Source organism: Chironomus tepperi, unplaced genomic scaffold, assembly GCF_022539635.2.
Source record: "Chironomus tepperi strain 1889 unplaced genomic scaffold, CSIRO-AGI_Ctep_v1 contig_359, whole genome shotgun sequence".
Classification (NCBI taxonomy): domain Eukaryota; kingdom Metazoa; phylum Arthropoda; class Insecta; order Diptera; family Chironomidae; genus Chironomus; species Chironomus tepperi.
This window is the reverse complement of record NW_027226481.1, coordinates 3559260-3571524: the sequence shown is the minus strand read 5'-3', so window position 1 is coordinate 3571524 and position 12265 is coordinate 3559260. Positions and strand designations below refer to the sequence as shown.

The window sequence follows — 12265 nt, the reverse complement described above, 5'->3', positions numbered from 1 at the left end:
ATAATATGATAATTGAATTTTGTTTGAATTACATCAACTTAATTATACTGATTATACATGTAATAAATTTAATTAGGAATTTTCAAATTAATAATTCAGTTGGATTTGATTAAAACCTTAAAATTCAAGGAAAAGGATTAAGATTCAATGAACTTTGAAATGTTTTTGATGAAATAATTGGTGAAAGTTGGTTTAACAGGAGGAAAATTTGGATGAAATTGTGAATTGGAATAAGGAATAAAATATAGATTAGGCAGAGCTGTACTCAGAGGCGTATCCTGGAAGTAGAGCTTGATTATTGAGTTGAGGGGTCAACCCCTCCTTCTTTTGGGTTAAATAAGGGCCTTTTGGATGATTCTAAGGATTTTTATGAATGTGGGTGTGCCTCATTCAATGACTAGATGCTCAAATCGCATTTCATCTAGCTATGAGCCTAAAACTTTGCTATTTTAAGCAACAAAATAAGCAAATAACTTCCTACGAAGTCTTTTTCAACATTACATCCTCATATCTTGTCATTTAAGCCTATCTTTTCCAAAGAATGTCTCCAATTAAAAATTTTTAAGCTCCTAATTGCTTAATAAACGAAAAATCGCGTCTCTTTATCAACCTTTGTCAATATAAATAAGATCAAACATTCCAAACAAATTTCAAATTTATTTATATCATCGCGATTTCAAAAGAAAAACCTCTTTAAATGCTTATTTACTGGTATTTACATCGATAAATTTCTATGCTGCCTTTTTTTCCACGTAAAAATTCCATAAATAGAAATTACCGTGAATAAATTTTTAAACCCCATTTTCATTCCTTACCCTTTTTTAATAATTTATAATTATTCATAGCATGCTGTTACATCATCGCATGCATAAAATCAAAGAAATGCCGTACTTAGTTAAAAAATTTCTTTAGTCACGTGTGAAAAAAAAAAAAAAAATTCTTCAATTTCCTTATAACATTTTCCTTCCTGTTTTTTAATTCTCCACAGCGTGCAACCTAATCAGCAAGTTTATAATCATTGACGTAATCATGAATTTATAGTGCTCATAAAAATGTATATGAAAAAAAAGTAGCATTTACTTATCACAACATACACATCATCTGTTGCATACGACATGGAGATTTTTTTAAAAGTTTTTTTATTAGTTGGATAATTTTTAATGGCTTGGGGTAGTAAATTTGGGGCAGAATGGAGAGTAAATGGTTGTTTGAGGCTATTCTAGATTATTAAAAATTTGGAAATTTTGGGAAATGTTTGTTTTTTTTTTAACAAGCATTAATGACGCATTTTGGGAAGCCTTTACAGCAAAATTGCAAAATTTTGAATTAAAATTCACTCTAATCGCATTTTATGAAGTTCTTTAGCCTTAACACAAGACAGTTTACCTGACAAGTAACGCGGAAAATCGACTTTTCGGCCTCCAACTCCCTCTTCTGTGCTACCAACCATTGTGTAAGGCGTAATAACATACCAACCCCACTTAAGAGCGTAACTTAATATGTGAACGGACCCTAAGAAATCCATCCACTATCCTTAAAACTCTTCTCAATCTCCACATTCAATATTCATTCATTCATTCACCATTTAATCTAAATTTTCCATTCCATCTCATTCAAAAAGTGCACTTTTCAAGACTACCATACATCTACACATGCATCAACAGGCTTAATAAGGAAAATGGATGGAAAATGTATTATAAAAGACACATTAAGACGTGCTAATGATAAAGTCTGTAAATATTGTTCAACATTGTAATTGAATAGACATGACATACAATACACAAGAAGTGTAAGCTTCTAATTTTACAAGATCTTCATCACTTTTATGCTTAAAATTTTGTGCCTTGTTTTGTGTCTATTTATGTACATTTAACGCCCCCACAAAGTAAAATTTTGTGCCCTCCCTTTTATATGTTTATGTCATAGCTAAACTATTACTTATAATTTTAAGATGTTTTCATGATAACTATTTGATATAGAACCCTCATATTTGTCTCCCAGATACAGCACATACCAAAAAATGAGAAACTTTCTCATGTGAATCTGGAGGACTTAAAGGAGGACGCCTCAGAGGAGCTTTGTAAATTTACGACATGATAATATTGAAGAAAGGGAATTAGATAAACAGGTTCTTGTGTGTATGAAAAGTAAATTAGGCAAAAACAACAAAGACGAGGGTAGGAAAAAAATAATTTTTTTGAAAAAGATTATCACAAGACACTTGTGAATGACCTTATCTCAACATTTCTCTTTTGTTCAATTTTCATATGCTTTACACACATGAATATATCCGATATATATGCAAAATTCAATTCATTCGAATGTATGCTAATGCTGAATGCTGAAAAAAAGAGAGAACTTTTTTATTCTGTGCCGTTTGTGTTTAGATATTTATTCACAAAACATAAATTTCTATGATTTTTTTCTTGTTCCTTTTGTTGCTAAAGGACGCATATGATACAGTTGATGATGTCTTAGGGGGATATAGAGGATTTTTTAGGTAGGATGCAGGATGAAGATTCTCTTTGATGGTAGTCAAATGGAATTTTAATTTTTATGCTAAGTTATAGGGAGTGGAATTTGTGGAATTTCATTATTGTATGGTTTATTGGCTTGATAATGCAGATATGACTGTTTTTGGCAAAAAGATAAAAGTGAAAAGTTCTGTGAAGACTCACATTCGTGACTTAGAAATTATTGTTAACTTACTTACGTCACTGATCATACAGAATAACTGTGATATATGGTCTTTTTAAGTTGGTGTCTGAAGCTGGCTCTATTGCTGCTTTTTATGCTACTTGTTGGCTGTCTAATTCAAAGTAAGATCAATCGAATCACGATGAAATTTGAACTAGTTGAACAGAGCATACTAAGCTCAAACAGCCTACGGATATGCTTTCATATCACAGAATGATCACTACGATACCTAATAATGGACTCTTTATCCGTTAAGGCCGATAGTTTACTCTTAAGCGCTACTAACGAGCTTCATTGATCCATAACAGATAAAGCTACATATGCTCTGTAATTCCATATTGCACTGACTGTTGCTAAGGCTTCCAATAATTCCAGAAAATGACAAAACAAGCAATTTTCAAATTCATAGAAATTAACGGTATGGATAATTTAACATGCATCTTCATAGTAATCTCAACAGAATACTGCCTAACATCTACCTTACAAAACTCTATATCTACATCCATTCCATCCCCCTTACATCATCAAACCTACACGCCATATCACATCGATTTTATGCGTTATCGTAAAAATGAGACATTAATATTTCTCTCGTTTTCATGCCTACAATAAACATATTTATATCTCTTGTCATTATAATATAGTCGCCCGGGTTCTCTTTTGCCTTTTTTTTTTCATCTCCATCTTACGTACACATTTTCATCCATTCTCAAATGGATGCCTCTTCAACAATGATGAGATGGGGAATTATTTTTATCTCATATCGTATTGTCGAGTGCCTTCTGGTCCATTTGATGTGTAAAAAAGTTTTTTTTTTATGTATGTTATTATAGTTGTTAGGAAATTTCTTCTTCTCGTCAGGAGATGGAACAAAATAGGTCGTTTTTCTCCAATTTTTTTTTTATTCCTTCATCCTACATGATAGTTATTTTAATAGCTTTTCATATCATTTGCCTCTCGAGAGATTAAGTTTGACCCTATTTCTAATTCATCTGACGATTTTTTCACTACTTTTATATGTTTGTGACTTTATGTCTGTCTAATGTACATTAATGAAATGATTCATAAATTTTTGATTGAATGAATTTACGATTCAGTCACACATGTGACTCATAATTTTTATATTGACTGATTTTTTTTTTTTTTTTTGAATGAATTAAGTTGGAAAGTTTTGTGTAATGATGTAGAAATAGGAATGATATTGAAGTTGAGTGAACAGTGTGTGGATTATGAAGATGAAGGGGGGATTAGGGGGGTATTGCAACTCACCGGTCATTCCATCCATTCAGTCAACACTCCAATGACACGTTAAGTTTAATTTCACATCTAAAACTTCCATAATACCAAAGATTAAAGTACATCCATTCACAATCATTATGTGATGACATTTCAATGTATTAAAAATGTAAGATTATTACATTGAAAAGTTGTACAGCTGCAAGTCAAGTTGTCAGCAAAGTACATTCCAATATTTTTCATACTCTCTCTTAATTTGAATTGTTTGACTATCCCCACGCAGAACTTTTCTACTTATTATTTTCATCGATAATAAAAGAATGAAAAGAAATTTTTTTTTTTTTCAAAAGACATAAAACTTTTGCTTTACGTCTTGAAAAGCTCCGCACATATAAAAAAAAGTGAAACTTCACCATTGAATGTCTTAAATGAGTTGAGAATGAAATAAAAAATTTATAGAAAATTTTCTCATGACATTCAAGCTGTAGAGTAGAGAACAAAAAAAATGCAGCTTAGATAATTTAATTTAAATCAGCATGAGTCGGAGACAAAGTTTCGTTAGATCTTTAAATCTTTTTATCGTCTTGATAATCAGAAAATTAGAAAAAAAAAAATTCTGGAGGTGATGGAGACAGAAGGAAATTGTGACTGGAATGCTGGGTTGGCATTACAGCAGCCTTAAACTCAGCACATAACAAGGAAGTTAATAAAGGTACCAAAATTCAGAAAAGCTTCAACAAAAGTTCCAAATTCCCCAATTTTCTAACAATCCTCTATTTACCATTCCCCTATCCCCACCCCTGTCCAGTCACAATCACCAAACTTTTTCATTTTCCTCAACAACATAAAGTCTAGCACAAAAAAAAAAAGTCAAACAACGAACCGAACAAGCCATTCAACCTCACTTTGAAAGCCACAAAAAATGGCATTTAAAATGCCAATGAGTGAGATGTAGACTAGAAAGTAAGATAGACTGAATACACAATCAGCAAGGAAAATATGGAAAGAGAGAGAAAAAAAGATGCAAAAAATGAAAACTTTTTTAATTTTCATTTAGTTTCTTCTTCCTGCTCGGTGATATTTCCTTGTGCTTTCCGCTTATTTTTTGGGGTGTGTGAGGAGATGTTTTAGTGTGTGGTTATTGGAAGTGGGGGAATGGTGTGTTGTGGGATTGTTTTTAGGGAAAAACAAGAGAGTCTTGGTGACCTGGATGGGACATAGGGTAGAAAATGTAAAAAGTCTGGCGACAGGCCGATTTAGCTTTGGTGTCGTGCTGGATTTAATGAAGTACGTTATGAACCATCTGGATGATAGACTAATGACTATATCCGAATAGCAAAAGTCGACTAATCGTTCAAATTTCGGCACTAAGCCGGAGTGACTCTGGCAAGATGCCAAATTCAAACTGAATCCAGCACCAAGACAGAGTCATGCAATCTTAGGCAGGATTTTCGATCGATTATCCAATTTGTGCTATTCGGATTGACATTGAGATCTGGATCACAGACTAAGTCGATTAAAAATCCAATCCAGAACGAAATCATTACCAATCATATCTTAAATGCGTTACACAGCTTCAAACTCTCAACATCACCGACTTACCTTCCTTCTTGCTGATGCGATCTTTTCTATAAATTTCAATCTCCTCTCATTTTTATCTTTGGTGTCTCTTATTTCTACGAAGAAAACGTAGAAGAACTTCGGAAGCTTCCTTCAATATTGTTTTTATTATACTAAAGAAAATAAGTTTTGTTTTACACAAAAGCATTGCGATACGAGCGAGATACACAAGAATGGAATACTAGAAGATGAAAAATAAAAAAAATTCAACCGAAATCATTAAAAAAAACTTTTTTTTTCATCTCTACTTCAACTGTACTTTCTCCTTGTTGCTGTTTTTATTTTATTTTACTTTACTTTTTTATGAAAAAAAAAAAAAAAATATCAACTGTCGTTTGAGCTTTTTCTGGTGTACTTGGTTTTCTTAAGACGATATAAGACTGCTTTGAAAACTCAGAGTGTTGTAGATTCACAATCATAGCGCTTTGCCGATTCCGAAGCTTCTTTCTGTTTGCTTTATTTCTTTTGTGTCATTCAGAACTAAAATGCTATAAATAAGAATAAAGGAATTTATTTTTCATTCTTAAGATGTTGTTGGATGAAAAAATTGTAAATTCAAAAGTCTTTGAAGTTTGGGTTCTTTGTTGATGTTTTATTATGATAAGTCATCCAGACTGAGAAATTGGAATAGTTTTTTAAATAAAAAAATGAATTTTAAAAATCTGGAAAAGTTTTTCAAGTTTTTTTAAAAATGAAATTTAAACTTTTTTATAAAATTTTTAAAAATTCAAAAATTTAAAGTTTTCAAAAACGAAATTATAACTATTTTAAAAAATTCCAAAAAAGTCAAATTTTTAAAAATTAAATAAAACAAAAATTGAAATTTAAAATCCACTTTCAATGTTAAATTTCAAAATTTAAAGCTTTCTAAAAATTAAAACTTATTTTTTGAAAATTTATTAAAATTGAAAAACGTTTTAAATTATTAAAAATGTGCAAAAAAGTCATTTTCAATTTAAAAACTTATTTAATATTTCAAACCATAAATGCACATACATTCTTCCTTCCATAAAATTACAAAACTTTATCGTCTCTATAATAAAAAAAAATTCTCCCATAAACTACTTATATTGACTCCATAAAACTAAATACAAACTAAATAGAATATTAAAATTCACAACCAAATCATTCAATGTGCATCTTTTCCTGCAAATGAAATTTATTCAAAAACTTTTGCCATTTTTTTTTGAAGCAATGAGAAATAAGAAGAAAATATATAAAAATGAAGTGAGAAAAATTCTTTTTTCGGATCACGACTGCAAAATATTTTTAAATTAGTTCAGTAAAAAGTTTCGTTTTTTTGTAGTTTGAATTTTCATTCTTTCGGGTTTTTTTGTGTTACAAGGAACAATGCTTAATTTTTTTCTGTAATTTTGAACGCTAATTGAGCAATTGGAGGCTGAAACTTAGCAAATACATTCGTTAAGGCTGTAAAATTATTCATTATTTGATATCTTTCGTTATAATTTTTGAATTAAGTTCTTATTTGATCCAAAATCTGAACGAGGCCGACGGAACTCTAGTATGATGCCGGATTTAAACCCAATCTGACACCAAGTCCGCGCCATGCTAGCCTGAAACCTATTTATTGATCAATTTGTGATTTTTTACGACTTCCCCAATTTTCACAACTTTATATAACCTTCAACATTTCTTTAATTCCTAAAACTTCAACAGTCCAGAAATAGAAAACAGTAAATCGATCCAAAAATAGAATTCAGATAAAAAACACTAGCAAAAAAATAGAGAAGAAAGAATTCCGCAATCCATCACATAGAAACCGCAAAATCTAAAGTGATTTCAATCTCATCTCTAGTAAAAAAAATAAAAAAGTTTTAATTTGTGCACATATTCTTGTGAATGTTCTCATGGATGTGTGAAGTTAAAAAAAATAAGCTTGTTGAAGTTTAAAATCGTTTGAATTATTAAGGTTTAGTGTGACTGGGACGTAATAATGGATGTTGAGGAAGAGAATGTTTATAAGTTTTGAACTGGGTTTCTTGAGAAATTAGGATTGAAATTAGGACTTAGGACTTATATTTTAAAAATTTCGACTCAATTAGACTCGATTCCATATAAAACTTGAGTCGAATTCAACTTCTGGAATTTGAATTCAATTTTTTTAGGTATTTTCTTGGATTTGGATAGTTTAGGATATCTAATTGTATATTATCTCTATATTATACACAATTTTACTGAAGTGCTGGCTTTTTATACTCAAATTACACAAATTTACCTTACCAGCCTATTCATTTAGAGCTCTATCGCCGATTACCACTTGCTGATATCCAAATCCAACAATTTCTTATCAGCATTAATTCATACCTTGTCTCAGACAGTTGCTTAAACTCTCAATTCCTTAAAAAACTAAGAAATCATTTTAAATTTACCCACAAAAAAACCTACAAATTACATAATATATTAAGCAATTGAAATAGACATTCAAAGACTCAAAAATACAAAAGTCCAACTTCCTATAAAAGATAATTCAAAATATACAGTAAGGGACGAAAACTTTGTAGACAGTCGAAACATTTAAAACCACAAAGAGCACATAAAAATTCTGAATAGAAATCCCATACATAGTCACACACAGCACATACATCCAAGCAAGCAAAAAAATGGAAATGAATGGCTTTATATTATTTTATTCAACATCTCCATGCCTATCACATATGTACATTAGCCAATAATAAAGAGTCGAGAAATAAAATACATAAGAGAGTTGGAAATATAAAGAAGAAGTGCCATAAATCCGGTTCCCGCCATGACATTATGCATTAATTTATTTTTAAGCTAAACAAGAAATTAAAATACCATTAAAAATACATTTCATGAATGTCCTGAGCATATAAAACTTTTTTTTTATGCTCTTCCTTCTATACACCCACCTCTCATATCACATCATGCTGTCCTTTCTGACCATTAAAAATATATATTTTTTTATTCCGCTGTGCGAATGCCGAATAAATATGAAATGTGCTTTGCAAGATGAATTTTACGTGACGTAACGTGCTATGGATGATACATTTTTTAGGGAAATTTTCCTTGAGGTGATTATGTGGTTGATAAATTTAGTTAAATTAAGTGAATTTTCCAGTCAAATAGACTGTTTGGTAAACAATTTTGAAAATATTGATGGTAAACTTGAATGAAAGCAATTGGGTGGGATCTAAAAATCAAGTATGGACCAACTAGACGTACAGTTTGTGATGATTTGCTAAGACATACAACCAAAGCTTAGTTTAAAATGTTTTTGGACGTTTTGTCGTTTTCAAGCTTCAAAGTGTTGAATTGAGTGCCAATTTAGGCGACATATTGCAGCAAATCAAGCTTAATTACTGATATGTGGCTTGAGAAAAGTCATTAACGAAGGGAAACGTTGATGAAGAGATGACTCTTATTTGACGACCACAAAAGCTCACAGTCAACTTGATTCAGCAAGATTCTCCATAAGCACGCTCATTATGCTATTGAACCTGATCATTCAGTTGAGTATTACAATTGTCTGTTAGGGCTTCGAGCTCTGATTATCCTTGCCCAGTCTTATCCCTAATTTTTGATAATTTTTTCAAGAGACATCCATAGTATGCAACATAAAAAGCTAGTTTTCCATCCACAAAATCCTGTTTCAGTTCATATTTGTCTATAAACCTCAAAAGTTTACTCATGACTGATTTTTATCTATGCCAAAAAAAAGCTCGCATTTATTCACATTTAAAGAGTGGAAAAATGATTTTATTAAGTGAAATAATTTCATTTCACAAAGGTCAGTATTTATTTTTAATAAAATATATGCTTAAAAAATGTCAAAGCTTCATGTTAATTCCAGTTAAAAAAAATTGCACAATTTTCGTTGAATGTCAAAATTTACCATTTTAAAATCATTATTTTACCTTTATCAGAGATGAAATACGAAATGGCAAAATTCAGTTTGTAAATTTCAATTTTTTTCCAGTCAGTAATGCTATGTAAATGTTTATTTTATGCTATCTGAATATTTCTTGTGTTTGAGGTTATGTTGAGAAGGATTTTCTCCGTGTTTTGAAATTTTCAGATAGAATTTCGCAGAAATATTTGAAGCGAAATGAAAATTTAGCTTTGAGGGGTTTAGGCGTTTTTATGGATTAATCTTTTGGAATGAATTAATTTGTGACACGTGCAAAAATGATGAATTTTATTGAGTTATTGATGCTAAATGGGGTTGCAAATTCTTCTTACATTGCCAATTTTGAGTTTTTAAAGGTTTGTGGCCTTCAAAGAAGTCTTGGGCTTATTAGCACCTTCTCATCCCATTCTTAGCCATGTCCCTGGTGTCTTAGGGGTTTCAGGTGATTTTTAAGCTGAATTCTGTGTTTAGATGGCACAATATTGCATAAAATGGCCACAAGGTTGTGCTCAACTGTTATAACAGCGTCTTAACGCTACAACAGTGTCGTAACACCACATTACTAGCCTATATACCCCCATTTAAGCCAACTATCAACCATTCTCTTTAAATAACCACAAAAAATTTTAAAAACCACAGACTAAAACAGCTTTAATATCAACCAAAAATACAAAGAATTCTACAGTTGCTATTGACCACATCACCACCACCGCCATCATCATCATCATCATCATTATTATTATCATCATAGCTCATCATAGAAATGAAGATGAATGAATAGAAGTGCAAAAAATGATTGTATCCTTCTAGAGTATAATGAACAACTCAGATAGCTGGATAGAAATGAGAATGAACAGGAATAAAAAAAAACCTTGTTTAATGTTGTTATGAAAATTTTTGTATCACCAAGCAACGGTGCAAAAAAAAAAAGTCTGGAATTTCCCGTATGAAAAATGAAAAACTTCATCATAAGGCTAATGATATTGTGAAAGATTTTATTCGCTACTATGAAAATGCACCGCAGCCATAGAGCTGTCTATAAAGTTTGAATAGCAAGCGAGGTTGATTTTTATTCTCCCTGGTTGGATGTGTTGTGCTTTGTCAGATTTTATTGGAATATGATGTGGATTAAATTATGAACAATTCTGTGATGAAAATTCAGAAAGTTCAAAAATTGAATGTTTAAATTTTAAAATTTTCAAAACCGTTAAATTTTGAATTTTACAAATTTGAATTTTTAAAAGTCGTTAACATTTGAACTATTTGTAACTGTCAAAATTCAACCTTTTTTTCCAAATGTCTGAAAAGTTTTGCACAACTATTATAAATTCCAACTCTAAATTCAAGTCCCACACGCCCCAAACTTTGCCATGCGATACAAAACTCCAACAACAACAAAAAGTGAATGAAAGCATTTCGAAATGAGAAGAACAATTTTCATATTCATCACAAAAAAAAAAGCGCTAGTTGAGAAATAGGATTATGTTTTATAATGCTTTTATCAGACATTTCGCATTATTCTGCTCCTCCATTTCATTCTTTGCTGTTGCTCTTACCACAGCTCAAAGAATGTCTGCATTAAAATGCTATTTCGACACCCACACATGCACAGCCTCACTTACACACACAAGTAGCACAGATAGAAAAAGTTAATTAAATGAAAAGTCATTTAATGGATATGAAAGTGACAAAAGCAAGTAGGCGATAGCAATTAGCTGAGGATTATCAGCGCATTTTGTACAATCTGAATGAATTATGTAAACGATTATAATGGCCAGTTGCGTCTTGATAAAGTGTAGGATGACAACGACTAAGTGGCTTGCGAGATGTAAAGGTCATCTGATAAAACAGAGCAAAATTAGCATCAGCCCGTTGCAATTTATTATGTAGAGTGAACTTTTGCTGATAATGTTAGCTTTGTGGACGTTAGAAATGAAGGGAGGAGATTAAAGGTATGAAGAAGGAAGTGGTGGCTTTAAGGTGGACTTTAATGGCTTTAATATGGATCTTCGTAGTTTGAGTTTGAGGAGTCTATGAGAGATCGAATAGCAAGGAGTGAATCTTTAATGATGCTCAATTATTTGGGACGACAGTAATTTGAGGAAGGAGAAAGGTAAGGGTAGGGGGAGTAGCAAGGGGTCAAAGACTGTATGCCTATGCAAATAATGACAATCACTTCCAATAATCCACAATAGAACCAAAATTAAAAATTCCATCAAATCCCAAACACACCCAAACTGTCACTCATATCCCAACACATTCAAGCTACATGACTGTTCATTAGAACGGCTGACAAGATTCTCACAAAACAATGCACATCCACATATCTAAGGAATCACACAGAAAAAAAAGACTCAAAATTATGATTTATAAGTGAAAAGGTGAGGGAACAATTGAAAATGGAGTGGAATAGAAAAGAATTGATTTCCTGTCACTTGACTTGACTTGACGTCACTTTGTTAGAATTTCTATGTGCCATGAAAAGTGCCACTGTAAATGAGGAAGGAAGTGAAAAAAAAAAAATCCCACTCCAATTTTGTCTTCCTTAAAAAAATTATTAACTTGAACTTCGTCAACAATAGATCCACTCAAAAGTCTGTTAAAGCTCTCTTTTTTTTTGTAACAACAAGATGAGAATGAAGTGAAAAAAGCATTAATCAACATCATCGTCCTCGTTCCATATAACATTTACAAATCCCCATCCATTCAAATCTATTATTTTATTCATTCATTCTATTCGTCGTTATTTTTTTTCCCTTCTTTTTTTGTGTGTGTGTGTGTTGTTACCTCTCTCTTACCATCCATCCATCCGATCCATTCATC

The 12265-nt window shown here is 31.4% G+C and overlaps 1 protein-coding gene across 3 annotated transcripts in view; it reads left to right on the top strand.

Annotated features, from left to right (window-relative positions):
• The window catches only part of LOC139094911 (teneurin-a-like), a 246051-nt gene that overhangs the window by 48886 nt on the left and 184900 nt on the right, over positions 1–12265 (top strand). The window lies entirely within an intron of this gene.